The sequence below is a fragment of the Cydia strobilella genome, chromosome 3 (genome assembly GCF_947568885.1).
Source record: "Cydia strobilella chromosome 3, ilCydStro3.1, whole genome shotgun sequence".
Taxonomy (NCBI): Eukaryota; Metazoa; Arthropoda; class Insecta; order Lepidoptera; family Tortricidae; genus Cydia; species Cydia strobilella.
Genome location: NC_086043.1, coordinates 1,780,444 through 1,796,504, shown reverse-complemented (window position 1 = coordinate 1,796,504; position 16,061 = coordinate 1,780,444). Strand labels below are relative to the sequence as shown.

Below are 16,061 nucleotides of genomic sequence, written 5' to 3'. Positions count from 1 at the left end.
TCTGGCTGTTTAGTAGGACAATTCCCCGGAATATGTTTTGAAATTTGAATTAAATAGACTATGCCAGAATTAAGTGAAATGTAAATTTACTTTGAGATCAATAAAAAATCTTTAACCACATAATGAGGAAGTAGTCGAAATACTTAGCAAATTTTGCATTCCAGTAATAATTGTTAATCATTTAGAAGGCAACAAATCCGGAATTTAGAAAGCCGAAGAATTCTTAGCTATCTATTCCCCTATTATAGCAACAACTTCACAAGGTCTATTACTTTCGGTATTACAAGCCGCCCGTCAAGTTGGCACGAGCTCTTCCTGCTCCATTAATTTGATAATGTTAACGATAAAATTGCCGCTTGCAAGCGAGGCCTAACGGTTAGTACACTTTAATCCTCTAGAAATTAATATTGCTTATATAATACAATTTCCTGTATAGATAACGATATACGGCAATATTTATAAACGCGCTACAAATCTTATTTTAGCTGTTAATCGTTTGTCTAATTCGTAATTTTGACTTATGTGTTTGTAAGAGAGAGATAACATAAAATGATTTGAGGCTTGTAAAATTTTCTAAATAAGGGGGATAAACTATAACGAGAAAAAATTGTAACACTTTGCAGTCTGCTCCAAGTGTTTTAATTGGAGTTAAACGCTCAGTCTGTAGATATTTGGTAGGAGAAATTGTTACATGTTTATTTGACGAAAACTTAGTAATTAATATCTATTTACCTCGGTTATATGGTAAATACTTCTTGGGCAAGACTCATTCTATTCATTTTAAACCTTTTTCATTTGCTTTTAGCTATATTTCGAACATAAAACTTACCTTGACGGTGAGATAAATCATACAACTCAACATTTGTACTCCTGCGCATATTTCTCGTTCCGGCAAAGAATTATAGCCCGGACACTCCGTTTGTCCGACGGCACTTATATTTGGTATTGAAATGGTTCCTCTCCACTATTAGTTTTGGTTAAAAACACAAAATTTGGGAACAAATAAACAAACTACATTTGGAGTTCATATCGACTTGACAGCAATGACAAGTGACATGTACGTTTGTATCTGTATTTCAAGATGGCGGTCGATGAAGTGTGGTAGCCACACTCGTTGGTAAAATAACATAATCATTGCCTTTATGAACTTTCTATTTGGAAATGTTGTCCATATTTTTGGCTTTCTAAATATATAATTATTTCCATGTTTGAAATTGATGAAGTTTCTGGTTTTGTTAGTACATTCATTTGGTAAGAGCGAGTGTGTGTCGCGGGCATACGTCATTCGATGCATTCACTCAGAAATGTGTCAGTCGGAATGAACTTGCATTTGTCGAGTCATTTGCTCATTTGCTGTTCAATTGGAGAATTGGAGACATCTTGACATTAAAGGTCGGTGCGTTCTGCCAAAATGGAGGTGAGTAGCTTTGTCTGAAGAAATCTAAACTCAGTTCTTTTTCTTTTTGTGTGATTAGTGCGTATAGTGATAAAATGTATTCTTGTTACAGCGTGATGTGTAAAACAAGGTGTTTTAATCGCCCAACCCCGTTGTAGCAAGCGGGGATTCATTTTGTGATTTCGTCGTACATGTGGTATGTATTCTTGTGAAATCATTATCGATGTGGACGAGGGAACATTTAGTTTGTTTAACAAGTGTCTAACTACGTTGTCGTAAACGATTTCAGCTGCCCGTCTCGAGAATGCCGATCGAAGCCGAGGGGGAGAAGCACGTGTTCCCGGCGCTTCTATAGAAACCGGGGAAATAAACCCGTAAGTACAACTAGACACGTACACACACCTTTGGGTTAAGCATTTTGCCTTGAGAAGTGAATCCTAAATAAATAAAATTAAAATCTAATATTTTGAAATAAATTAGTTTTTGACTGAGAATTTTGTTCTCAGGGTTTTTGGACTTTCTGGAATTTTTGGAATTTCTGGACTTTCTAGTCATGGCGGGAGTTACACATCCCGTCGCAAGCCTTGAGCAGGGTGGCTAGTTCCCGGCTCATATCCTGGAGGCACTACAAGATCTCGGATGAATAGTGTTTCGAGTTACGTATGAGTACCATATATTAGTAGTTGGGTTTGATGGGATCGATACTACTCCCTGTACGAAAACGTACTAGTGATAGCTGTTAATTTATACACCTGGTGGAGACGTTGTAGCAGCGTACTCCCAGATGCCTGGTGACCGAGCGAGGTGACCCCTTATTATTATTATGTCTGGCCAACTTTATGAAGTAGATTAAGGCGAATGTAAAGAAGGCAATGTATATATCCACCTAGTTAAGGGTTTCCAACCTCGCTCATGTCTACGCCTGTAGTAAATTAATTATTATTTTATATTAATAGCACAGACAATAGTACCTTAAGCCTCTCTTAAATTTAATATTGTAATCGGTATAACAATTTCGTGTATTTGCTAAGAAGAAGAATACAGTGTATATTTTAAGTAACTTGCCTTTTCATTTGGAACCTGTCATGCGTTTGCTGGAAACTTCAATCCAGGGCGTCCTCTTTTAAAATACTGGATTGAAGTCTCTACTCCAAAGTGGCCTGAACCTCGACCCTGTTCACATGCTCATCTAGCCGTAGGTATATTTCATAATTTTGAGTATTTTTAAATTTAAATTATATTAATAATTGTGGCCTTGCTCACAACAGTTCTGTGACACCTCAATCCCCGGGTCATAGACATTTCAGTGGCGCCCAACGTGGGGCCTTTGGAGCGTGACAATTCCAAGTGAACTTAAATAATTAATTATAAATTTAATCTAATTAAACTAAAACTAAGACTTATGCTACTTATGTTAAATGATTAGCGGTACTTAAACTGAGAAAGAGTGACAGTAACTCTTAATGAATGATTAAAAAGGTTAGAATCTTATCAAATTTTAACTTAACTTGAAAAACTACAAATAATCAACTGAAATTATCTTTCTTGATATTCTGATATTACATTTAACTATTAAAAATGGACTTTCTTGAGGCAGGGTGCAAAATAGCACACCTACATAAAGATGAAATAACACATGAGTTAGCGATTCGCAAACTTCCGATCAATCCTGTATCGCGCAGACCTAGCTTATGCCAGGCGTTACAACAAACAGCTGATCTTGTTAAAAAGGTAGCTTAAAATTCCAGGATCTCACTCCGAGTGATCCCGATTCCGAATTAGCAATTTGTCAACAAAAGGTGGGGGTTCTCCTGATAGAATCCGAAGTAACTGAGGATTTGTCTGCGTCCACTGTAAATAGATTGATTTCTAGAGGCAAGTATCTGTTATGTCGTATATCTCGCTTGTCGCAAAAATCCGGAGAGGTTCAATTATTAAAGGCCAAGATTAATACTATGATGGAACGGTTGGGTGATCAAGATCCTCCAGCATCATCATCTGATTCCGAAGATGAAAATCATTCCGCTATCGAAACCCGAGTAGTTAGGGAGGTAGTGTATAAACCGGAAAAGACTTTTAACATAAACTCGTTGAACTTGAAATTTAGGGGTGACTCTTGCGTTCGGTTGTTTCTGTCACGACTTGAGGAGTTACGGGATGCCCGAAGAATTTCAGAGAATAGAATATATAGAGGGTTTCCTGAAATTCTCGAGGGTCCGGCGTTATCGTGGTTCCGGTCACAACGAACGAAGCTCTCGTCTTATAAAGAGGTCATCGCCGCTTTAAGGGAAGAATTCGATATTCCGGATTTGGATCATCAATTATTACAAGAGATTCGTGCTAGGACACAAGCTAAGTCAGAGACCATAGTGTACTTCGTTTCAACGGTACTAGGGATGTACGAACGTCTTTCTAAAGAGGTTCCGGAGCAGGAACAGTTAGACACAATGATGCGCAACATCCGTCCTGAATATTCGAAAGATTTGGCGTTGCATGACGTGCAGTCAATTCAGCAGCTGAAAACGCTCTGCAAACGCATAGAGTTAGCTCAAGTCAGAGCCAAACAATTTCGTGAACCGGATTTGTCAAATAAGGGTGGAAATTTTTCCTCGAATATTCCTAAGAAAGGTGTAGAATATCGTCAGGGGGCGTACCCTTCGCGCTCACCTAATTCTTCAAAAGCTTTTGTTGCCGCTGCCGCACAAAGCTCTTCTAATGTACAATGTTTCCGGTGTGGTAGAGTCAACCACGCTACTAGGTCATGTAGGGTCTCTCAAGAGATCGTTTGTTTCAGGTGTGGAGAAAAAGGAGTTCGTACTCCGGAGTGTTCAAAATGTAACTCTCTTCCAAAAAACTAAATAGGGTCTTTTCTGCCAGTAATAAATGTCGATCTTCTGCTCCCTGCCGTGCTGAAAAGACAATCTTCTTTAATCCTCCTAAGGGAGACAATAGAGTATATGCTTTATTAAACATACTCAACTTAAATTTTAAGGCGTTGTTAGATTGTGGAGCCAGTGTTAGTTTCCTGGGTCACAACAGCCATTTAGTATTCGCCACAGGTGGGATACCAATTCAAAAACATACAAAACCTGTTATGGTTAACGTTGCGGACGATCATCGTATCGTATCTACTGAATACATGATTTTACCTGTAAACTATAAAGGTCAAGTTAAACTTATTCATTTTAATATTCAACCGGAGATCGCTACTCCGATGGTACTTGGTTTAAACTTTTGGAGAGCCTATGGCTTAGCTCCAGGCCTCATTACTAATGTAGAGAAGACTGATTCTCATTATATAGCTAGTCTTGACGTTTTACCGTCAGAGACCGGACTAAATACTTATGACTCGTTATCTGCTGAACAGAAATCCCAATTTGAGGATACTAAATCTCTTTTTGATCAAATTGATACTGATAAGGGTGGGTTGGGAAAGACCCACTTAATTGAACATGTTATAAATACTGGGGATACTCCCCCTATAAAACAAAAATATTCTCGACTTAGTCCATATAAACAAGCTGCCTTAGCAAAGGAAGTTGATCGCATGCTTAAAGAGGGAATCGTTGAACCTTCTCACTCTCCTTGGAACTCTCCCGTCGTTATGGTAGAAAAACCTAACGGGGATTTAAGACTTTGTTTAGACAGTAGAAAAGTAAATGCAGTTTCAAAATCTGATGCTTATCCTGTGCCACACGTTCAGTATATTCTGGATAATTTACGCGATGCGAAATTTCTTACTTCTCTTGATTTGAGTGCGGCATATCATCAGATCCCTCTTAGTGAAGACTCCAAGGAGAAAACTAGTTTTACCGTACCAGGGAAAGGATTATTCCACTACAATAGAATGTGTTTTGGTTTGGTAGGCGCTTCTGCGACTATGCAACGTTTGATGGATAATCTCTTTACTTCCCATTTTGATCATAAAGTTTTCTGTTATATTGATGACATAATTATTTGCACTTCTGATTTTGATGAACATATAAGGTTGTTGAGAGCAGTTTTTGAAAAACTGAAAGCAGCCAATTTAACTATTAATATGAAAAAATCGTCCTTCTGTAGGAGTGAACTTAAATACCTGGGGTATTTAGTTGATAGATACGGTCTAAGAACTGATCCTGCTAAAATTGATGTAATCTTAAACTTTCCTACTCCTAAAGATGCTAAGGATATTAAACGTTTTCTAGGAATGTGCGGGTGGTACCGGCGTTTCATAAATAACTTCGCTAAAATAGCTCGACCCTTATCTCGCTTAACGAGTAAGAAGGTAAAATTTGAATGGACAGATGAAGTTAACGATTCTTTCAACATACTTAAGTCTGCCTTAGTATCTTCTCCTATTCTTAAATGCCCCAATTTTAAAGAAAGCTTCTATATTCATACAGATGCATCTTCTTACGCTGTCGGCGCGGTTTTGACACAATCGTATCAGGGGATAGATCATCCCATAGCGTATTGCAGCCGTACTCTTAACCAACCAGAGACGAACTATTCGGCTACCGAGCGCGAACTCTTAGCTGTGATTTATGGTCTCGAGCAATATCGAGCATATGTAGAAGGTAGAAAGTGTTATATTGTAACGGACCATGCATCTTTAAAATGGTTCCAAAACTTAAAAAACCCTACAGGACGTTTAAATCGATGGGCGTGTAGATTGAGTCAATTTAACTTTGAAATAATTCATCGGAAGGGCAAAGAACATGTCATACCGGACTGTCTCTCGCGTATACATGTCAGTTCTATAAATTCTGTGACTATTCAGGATCCATGGTATCTTGATGTATATAAAAAGGTATCTGAAAAACCTTCTCTCTTTCCCAACTTTAAAATTGAAAATGATAAACTTTTCCGTTACTCTAAGAATAAGTACCGTCTGACAGCTCAATTTGACTGGAAGCTGGTACTCCCTTATGAGCACCGAAATGAAATATTAAATAAGTATCATGATGATCCTACTGCTGGTCACTTTGGTGTGGCTAAAACCCATTCCAAAGTAGTTGACTTATATTATTGGCCTACTTTGTTTCAAGACGTCAAAGAATACGTAGACTCTTGTGAAATATGCAAAACATATAAGCCTGTTAATCTAGCTCGTCCTGGTTTAATGGGTAATCCACGACGTATATCGTCACCAGGCGAAGCAATATCTTGTGACATTCTTGGTCCTTTTCCTCCATCTTATCTAAGGAATCAGTATCTTTTTGTATGTGCTGATTACTTTAGTAAGTATGTGACTTTGTTTCCACTACGCACCATAACTGCGAAAGCTATAGTTAAGTGCATGGAAAAAGGAATATTCCTTGTACATGGGGTTCCTAAATATATATTCTGCGACAATGGCGTTCAATTTATTTCTAAAGATTTTCGAGACTTAATGTCCAAATATGATGTCCCTCATATTTTCTATAACCCTAGATATCATCCTCAGACGAATCAGACGGAACGAGTGAACCGTGAACTAGTGAGAACTATTGCCTCGTACGTGCGTTCTGATCACCGTAACTGGGATAAGAACGTAGCGGAAATTCAGTGTGCCTTAAATACAGCTCGTCACGAAGTCACTAAAGAGACACCGTACTTTCTAACACATGGTCGTCAAATGATTCTAGACGGTTCTCTTTATAATAGCGAAGGTCCCATAGACCAAAACGCGCTCGAACTAGATACCAGTGGTACTTTTTCAGAGAAACTTAAAGAGCTCAAATCTGTATTTCAAAAAGTGCGTAGCTTGTTGACTGCCTCACATGAACGTAATGCTGGGTATTACAACATGAGGAAGCGTCACGTAGAATTAAAAGAAGGGCAAATCGTTTATAAAAGATGTTTCCCATTGTCAAATGCAGCTAAACATTTCTCAGCTAAATTAGCTCCCCGATACGACAAGTGTGTCGTCCATAAAAAATTGAGTCCTCTAGTGTACTCCTTAAAATCCTTAGAAGGAAAACTTCTGGGTAACTTTCATATAAAGGATATTGTTCGACCCGGTGAAGCTGAGCCGTCCCCGTAGCGGTACTCGTCTGTACGCCCATTGGACAAATACCTAAAATTCAATTATCCTCGGTGATACTTGATATTAGAACCTACTCTCTGAGCTGAACGAAGCCTGTCGCAAGCTCGTTTTCCTCTGATATGGTAGTCGTTCCCTATAATTTGAATTCTATATATATTGGTATCGGATGCATACGAACCAAACTGTTCTTTATTATGTTCTTATAAAGACATAACCTTGAATTAAACTTATGTAATCTGAATAAACTACAGAAACTTATTTACATACAAACCCTTAAATGGGACTACTTGCTATGACAATATTAAATCTATAAAGGGACTGCGTTCTCCTATACTTTGTACATTGAAAGAACTTCTGTTCGTGAAATAGGAATTGTGTGATAGCTGGGTAGTAGCTTTTTACATAGTTCCACCATTGTCAGTGATAGGCAATTTCTTTAATAAAGGGAAAGTTTGTTAGTGTTGCCATCTTTGACATTTTCTTTTAGATTTAGGTTTAGATAAGCGCGCATTAGGATTAAGGAGATACGTATCAAAAGTAGTAGTAGTATTTGTCTGGTTGAAGCTGCAGATTCACCAAGTCATAGGTTTAAGGTTTATCGTAAGGTTAGTATTTCTTTACAGATTATCAGTGTTTTCTTAGTTAAGGTGTTTATTTCGTGATAGGCTTAGTTTATAAAAAAAAAAAAAAAAAAATTTTTTTCAAAAATTTTTTTTTAACCCAACTAAAGATGAACTGTAACACTTTGCAGTCTGCTCCAAGTGTTTTAATTGGAGTTAAACGCTCAGTCTGTAGATATTTGGTAGGAGAAATTGTTACATGTTTATTTGACGAAAACTTAGTAATTAATATCTATTTACCTCGGTTATATGGTAAATACTTCTTGGGCAAGACTCATTCTATTCATTTTAAACCTTTTTCATTTGCTTTTAGCTATATTTCGAACATAAAACTTACCTTGACGGTGAGATAAATCATACAACTCAACATTTGTACTCCTGCGCATATTTCTCGTTCCGGCAAAGAATTATAGCCCGGACACTCCGTTTGTCCGACGGCACTTATATTTGGTATTGAAATGGTTCCTCTCCACTATTAGTTTTGGTTAAAAACACAAAATTTGGGAACAAATAAACAAACTACATTTGGAGTTCATATCGACTTGACAGCAATGACAAGTGACATGTACGTTTGTATCTGTATTTCAAGATGGCGGTCGATGAAGTGTGGTAGCCACACTCGTTGGTAAAATAACATAATCATTGCCTTTATGAACTTTCTATTTGGAAATGTTGTCCATATTTTTGGCTTTCTAAATATATAATTATTTCCATGTTTGAAATTGATGAAGTTTCTGGTTTTGTTAGTACATTCATTTGGTAAGAGCGAGTGTGTGTCGCGGGCATACGTCATTCGATGCATTCACTCAGAAATGTGTCAGTCGGAATGAACTTGCATTTGTCGAGTCATTTGCTCATTTGCTGTTCAATTGGAGAATTGGAGACATCTTGACATTAAAGGTCGGTGCGTTCTGCCAAAATGGAGGTGAGTAGCTTTGTCTGAAGAAATCTAAACTCAGTTCTTTTTCTTTTTGTGTGATTAGTGCGTATAGTGATAAAATGTATTCTTGTTACAGCGTGATGTGTAAAACAAGGTGTTTTAATCGCCCAACCCCGTTGTAGCAAGCGGGGATTCATTTTGTGATTTCGTCGTACATGTGGTATGTATTCTTGTGAAATCATTATCGATGTGGACGAGGGAACATTTAGTTTGTTTAACAAGTGTCTAACTACGTTGTCGTAAACGATTTCAGCTGCCCGTCTCGAGAATGCCGATCGAAGCCGAGGGGGAGAAGCACGTGTTCCCGGCGCTTCTATAGAAACCGGGGAAATAAACCCGTAAGTACAACTAGACACGTACACACACCTTTGGGTTAAGCATTTTGCCTTGAGAAGTGAATCCTAAATAAATAAAATTAAAATCTAATATTTTGAAATAAATTAGTTTTTGACTGAGAATTTTGTTCTCAGGGTTTTTGGACTTTCTGGAATTTTTGGAATTTCTGGACTTTCTAGTCATGGCGGGAGTTACACATCCCGTCGCAAGCCTTGAGCAGGGTGGCTAGTTCCCGGCTCATATCCTGGAGGCACTACAAGATCTCGGATGAATAGTGTTTCGAGTTACGTATGAGTACCATATATTAGTAGTTGGGTTTGATGGGATCGATACTACTCCCTGTACGAAAACGTACTAGTGATAGCTGTTAATTTATACACCTGGTGGAGACGTTGTAGCAGCGTACTCCCAGATGCCTGGTGACCGAGCGAGGTGACCCCTTATTATTATTATGTCTGGCCAACTTTATGAAGTAGATTAAGGCGAATGTAAAGAAGGCAATGTATATATCCACCTAGTTAAGGGTTTCCAACCTCGCTCATGTCTACGCCTGTAGTAAATTAATTATTATTTTATATTAATAGCACAGACAATAGTACCTTAAGCCTCTCTTAAATTTAATATTGTAATCGGTATAACAATTTCGTGTATTTGCTAAGAAGAAGAATACAGTGTATATTTTAAGTAACTTGCCTTTTCATTTGGAACCTGTCATGCGTTTGCTGGAAACTTCAATCCAGGGCGTCCTCTTTTAAAATACTGGATTGAAGTCTCTACTCCAAAGTGGCCTGAACCTCGACCCTGTTCACATGCTCATCTAGCCGTAGGTATATTTCATAATTTTGAGTATTTTTAAATTTAAATTATATTAATAATTGTGGCCTTGCTCACAACAGTTCTGTGACACCTCAATCCCCGGGTCATAGACATTTCAAAATGAAGGTGTAAAAGAAAACAATAGTGTTATACTGTCTAATACGGACAATGTAGAAGAATTAAACACCAATATGCATACAAAGAAGCTGTTATTACTAGAGATGGGCCAAATATTCGGTATTCGGCAATTTCCGCATATTCGTCAAGTTTTCTAATGTTCGTATTCGGCCGAATTACTCGGTTGAAGTGCTAAATTTTCGGCAGATTTTTTTTGTTTGTTGCAACACTATAAAATAAAAGCTTCTACCAGAACTTTTCCACAACCAACTCTCTTTCATCTGGTTACATTTTCCCATTATTCCATTGTTACTAAAACACGCGTTGAAATATGTTGTGTTTTGATTATCTGGAGAGTTGAAAGTTTGTTGCCGAGTCCCGTGCCTTTTGATCTGTTTGTGTCTAAGCAGTTGCCTAGACTAGAAAGCGATTCATCTTTAGTTGCTAATGTTATTAAAGCGTTTTCAAATGTTTTATTAGAAGGATACAGTTGAACCGAATAGTTCGGCCGAATATTCGGTTCGGTAAGATCTGAACCGAATATTCGTATTTGGCAAAGTCCATATTCGGCCCATCTATAGTTATTGTTATTACAAACAGACATTTAATACTGGAAGAAAATTATACAAAAATATGATAGATTTGAATTAAAAGCTAGTTAACTGTCAAATGTTAAGAAACCACATTGTATTATTTTTGTTATATTCCTAGCTATAACGTTTAAGTTAAATCTCACGATAAAGACAATACCTAGCACATTAACGGATAAGCACACACTATCTATCTTGTCAGTGGTAATCCGATTCCAGTACAAGTTAAACAGTGTTTTATTATATCCCCACTTGTATAGTAAATAGTTATTCAAGGCAAGTTTGCACAGCCATAACAATTGTTGAACAATGAAGTAACTAATTACCAGTGACGTGTCATACAATATGTACTAGCTAATGAACCCATTTACGTATAGTACGGGCGGGGACCGTATGATCTACTACAAGGATAAGCCCCATCGTGGCACACGTTCATAAGAATGATGCTAAATTTGGAAACAATAGTAAAAAAAATTGAATTAGCCGAAAGCACGAAAAAAATACCACTTCCGGTTACAAAAAAAAGTGATGTTTAGGTCATCTGATACAAAGATAAGACTGGTGGCAACAGATAGGAATTTATATGTAGTTTCAGAAACCTCTCGTCTGCCGTGCATTTAAAGGTATCCTGCTAATGCTTTAAACTTTAAATGCCCGGCAGACGCTCTTCCGGCCATTTGGGAGCTGGCAGACGAGTGTTTTCTGAATCTACTTATAAATTGCTATATGTTGCCACAAGTCAAGTCCCATCTTTCTTTGTATCTTTGTATCAGAGAAATTCCACATTTTATCGTACCTTTAAAGTGCCCGGCAGACGCACTTTCGGCCATTTAGGAACTGGCAGACGAGTGGTCTCTGAAGCTACATATAAATTCCTACCTGTTGCCAATCCACCAGTCTCATTTTTGTATCAGATGACGTAAATTTCAGTTTTTATTTGTAACCGGATGTGGTATTTTTTCCTGCTTTCGGCCAATTCTATTTTTTTTAATATTTTTTCCATACTTAGCATCACTTTTATGAACGTGTGCCATGGGGCTTATTCTTGTATCAGATGACGTAGTAGATGATACGGTCCCCGCCCGTACTAGTAGATGCCGTAGATAAGTATGAATGTGAATTCGACTGGCCATGACACGGGTGACATTGGCGTTGGACGCGGTTAAGGACAAAATTCATTCATTATAGATGATGTAAGAGTAACTAGTTAATATAAACAGTATAATATAGATCAAAATTGGTGGTCTAGCGGTAAGTGCGTTCGACTTTCAATCCGGACTATCCGGAGGTTGCAGGTTCAAACCCCGGCTCGTAGAAAAAGGTTTTTTCGGAACTTATGTACGAAATATCATTTGATATTTACCAGTCGCTTTTCGGTGAAGGATAACAGCGTGAGGAAACCGGAGTAATCCTAATAAGTACCAGTACCATGAGTCACTGACAGTGTCAAAACTGACATATACTCTAACGTTTACGTAATTTACTTTCTATACATCTCGCTCGCACTAATATGTCAGTACGAGCGAGATGCATAGAAAGTAAATTACGTAAACGTTAGAGTATATGTCAGTGCCGAACTGATGGTAGCCGTAAAGGTCTAGTTTACCCTCTAGGTTGGAAGGTCAGATGGCAGTAGCTTTCGTAAAACGCCAATTCTCGGGATTAGTTGCCAAGCGGACCCCAGGCTCCCATGAGCCGGCAAAAATGCCGGGATAACGCGAGGAAGATACTGACTATAGATCAAAATCAATTCGTTGGCAACGGTTATACCTTGAAGAATTGACCGGCATAGCAACAGCAAACTAAAAAATCGTGAAATTGCTATTTGTCACAAAAAGCAATCTATAAAGGTGAAGATAAAGAATTATCAGTTGCTGGTAGAGCAGGAATGTGGGGCGAATATAAAACAAACAATTGCCAAGAGACCTAAAAACTTCGTTAAAGTAAAACGTGTTGTGCAATTCGGTAAATGTACCACACCCTCGTAAACAATACACTAGGTATATATTTGCCCTGTGTAATTTACAGAGCATGCGAGACCAGACACATTACGGGTAGTTTAGTTGTTTAGACTACTTACGCTGATTAAAGCAAATAATACTATAAACTAGAATCTACGTCATTATGTACGTGAGACCTATAAGTACGTAACAAATGTGCGAACATGTAATAGGTATCAAATGCGTATCGAATGCATCTACGTCAACTGTTCACAACGAAAGTGTGGGACAATAACACTGATAAGAATTGCGTGCGAGTGCAGAATTAGAGAACGTGTGAATGGGATATTTTAAAAGCCAACACCTGTTGCTTTCAGAAAAGCGAACTAAACTGAACAATGACGCAAACTACGAAAAACTTGCACTAAAAACAAGTGAGGAAACTAAAACAACCTCAAAATTACCTGATCACCTACTTTAACCATATCCAGCAGAAACACTCGACACTTTAGTCACCACACGGCACAGTAAGAAATGTAAGAATTCGGCGCGCCGAAATCGTGTCAGCGAAACGGGCCACGCAAACGATGACACAAATAACACCACTTACATGTATCTGGCGCTCGTTTAACAGTTATTGGAACACAAAATAGTTAATGGGGAACTTAGCACACGCAACAGAAGCTGTCGTTTTAGACAGTTGGCGAGGTTAGGCGTTCACATCGCAGCGGTGACGTGCGGGCGGCGGTTGTGCACAGACTGCCGCCAAGTGGCCGCGGCCGCCGGCGCCCCACGACACGACGTCACGCGGGGGCGTTGGCGTCAGCCGCCCGACGAGCCCGAGCCACGAGCCGACACCCGCACGCGGACCGCTATTAACAATGAGAGAAACTTTTCGCAAGTTCGTAACGAATTTAGATCCGCTATTTAGAATTTTGTTAGAACTTAGAACGTTTCTAGGTCAGAATAAAAATTCCATTAATATTCCGCGAATAACCTGAAACAAATTTTATAAGGAACCGCAACTTCGCAGAGAGAATAAAGTTTAACCAAAATCTGAATGGCCGGTCACCTTCGAATGAGATTGAGCAAAAGCTGAAGAAAAGTAAGCCAATAAGCATCAAGAAAACTCTTCTAAAACCAACATTTTCTGAAATCCTTAAGCAAATATCAATGTAATTAATAGGTTATACGTACCTACAGAAATCAAAACTAACCAGCACCAAACAACACAGTCCGATAACTCCTGATCGCCAACCGGTAAGGAATGAACTGAATGCGTATCAATACAGTTGGCGACACGCAATTCAATACGCATAGCTGTTGACAGACCCAGCGACTCAACATTACCTATATAATGCTTTTCTGAAGACTAAACTTTCTATAAAGGCATTGTGATCCAAGTTTTGACTGGTCAGGTGACACCGTCTGGCTACAGAGTAAATTTATTGAATTCAGTCTGAAACTTGGCGTTGGGTTTCAAAAGGACGAGTGGGTTAATAATAAATTTGAGCACGTATTCAAATAAGGTATTAATACCTTCTTGAGTTTCATACTTAATTGAAACAATATTTGGCATCGAGTTCAAAAATGCTGCTGCTATTAATTAGTACTATTGCTTGCGGTTTTATTTTTAATGTTGACGTTAATAAGAGTTCACCGACTTGTTAAAAAAAACTACACTGTATTCGTTTAGAATACATTTTGAATAATTTAATAAATGACCGGTGATGAAGTGAGCAATGTATTTAGCTAGTCTTGGTCACGTTCTAAAAATACCAGGATAAATTTGCCAAAGCGACAAGTAAAACGCTCAGTGCCGTAATTGCTGAAGTTATTTCAGCTTCTCTAATTAACACATTTAACGTTACTGCCAAATTGTGTTAACAAGCGACATCGTCGCATTATGATTACAGCGATCATAATAATATACGATTATTACTTATTACTCTAGCTAGACGAGTACGTTTTTTATCTTAGAAGATTTATAATACGAATGAAAATCCGTTTCGACACCGATATAACAAAACTATTTGCTGATAATAGAAATATATTCTGAAAGGGGTCAGTAATGGATAGATTGCAAAGGGAATACACTTCAGCGCTTTCGCAAGTATATTTAGATTCAATACAAATGAGTTCAGAGAGGGGCCTTCTCAAAGAGATTGAAGAGAACAACGTTAAAGGCAGCCATTTATAACACGAGACGAGCTCATAACGAAATACATACAAAAAATGTTTCCTCGAAGCACTTTTACGAAATTCACGTCACGAACAAGCGAGTGGCGCATTATGAGCCTATAGCGGGAGCAGGCTTTCCCTTATACAGACGCCTATACAGAAGCTTATACGTATTTGTCCATAGCACTACAGGATAAATTTAGATCCGCCCACTCTGTACATGGGCAAATTTTCCGCTCGGGTTCAAATTAAACGCTCTAGAAACTCCTACGGAAATTTTCCATTACTCTAGCAGATTGAAAGTGCAGATTTAATTTCGCTTTCATCTATTTCCCATTTAGATTTATGACTTAAATGTCTTGGGATATGAAAGATAAAGCCACAGCTTATCGCTTAGTTGAGGCCAAACGACGCAGTTAATGAGCGATGTACTCAGTTTACAAGAGGGATAATGATTTCATCTAATAATCACGCGTGATGTCGTGCACACGTCTGTGGTCTAATGCGCAATATAATGCAGACGTTGTCGTTTGGACCACCCAACAACAAAGGTGAGGGACACACGTAAGTTTCAAATGCAATCCTCGCCCAGGGACAAAAAGTTACGAGCAAGGTTACGGAAAAGGCCAAACTGCCTTTACTGTCTCCCGTTTCAAGGTTCGGGAAATATGAGCCCAATTAAATGAACAATAAACAGACTTCGATGTAATTTGCTTTTTGTTACTTAATGGTTTCTCAAAGATAACAAAAAGTGTGAGAGTTTTTAAACAAGATCTCTTCAAGCTCTCAACGAGGCAAAAGTGGCCACTTAGTCTCTAGTGGGCTGTTATTGACGCGATACAGTTAACGGTATCATTATCCAATAAAGCAAACGGAAATTTGAACACAAAGGAATAAATCTAGCGCCGCAAATTGGTCAGAAAAAAAGAGGAGAAATTCTTTCATACAGGAATATAAAGTGTCCAGGTTTTACTTTGTATATCCCTTCTTGAAGGGCAAGTTATTTTTGAACTGCGTGGGTAGAGCGTGTCCTGAACCCGGGTTCACATTCACGTGTTTTAGACACGTGACAGTGGAACGAGCGTTGCTTGCATTACAATCGTCCCAGTATTGTC

At 38.3% G+C, this 16,061-nt stretch overlaps 1 protein-coding gene and 2 long non-coding RNA genes across 7 annotated transcripts in view; 2 read left to right on the top strand and 1 right to left on the bottom strand.

Annotated features, from left to right (window-relative positions):
* LOC134755600 (PRL-1 phosphatase) overlaps window positions 1-16,061 on the bottom strand; it is a 51,549-nt gene that overhangs the window by 16,038 nt on the left and 19,450 nt on the right. The window contains exon 1 of one of the 3 annotated variants that reach the window (XM_063692081.1): window positions 13,376-13,544. The exons of 1 other annotated variant lie outside the window; for it this stretch is intronic. The gene's annotated coding sequence lies outside the window, so the exon portion shown is untranslated. Of the gene's footprint in view, window positions 1-13,229; window positions 13,545-16,061 lie in introns of those variants that run through there. One more of the 3 variants, XM_063692084.1, reaches the window with a different exon arrangement.
* On the top strand, window positions 616-2,456 carry LOC134756254 (uncharacterized). 2 transcript variants are annotated; one of them, XR_010129111.1, is made up of 2 exons: window positions 616-1,770; window positions 1,903-2,456. It is a non-coding gene; the product is annotated as an uncharacterized LOC134756254 (long non-coding RNA). The 2 variants fall into 2 exon arrangements; XR_010129110.1 differs by having other exon boundaries at window positions 616-1,788.
* LOC134755599 (uncharacterized) lies at window positions 7,392-9,990 on the top strand. 2 transcript variants are annotated; one of them, XR_010129070.1, is made up of 2 exons: window positions 7,392-9,304; window positions 9,437-9,990. It is a non-coding gene; the product is annotated as an uncharacterized LOC134755599 (long non-coding RNA). The 2 variants fall into 2 exon arrangements; XR_010129069.1 differs by having other exon boundaries at window positions 7,392-9,322.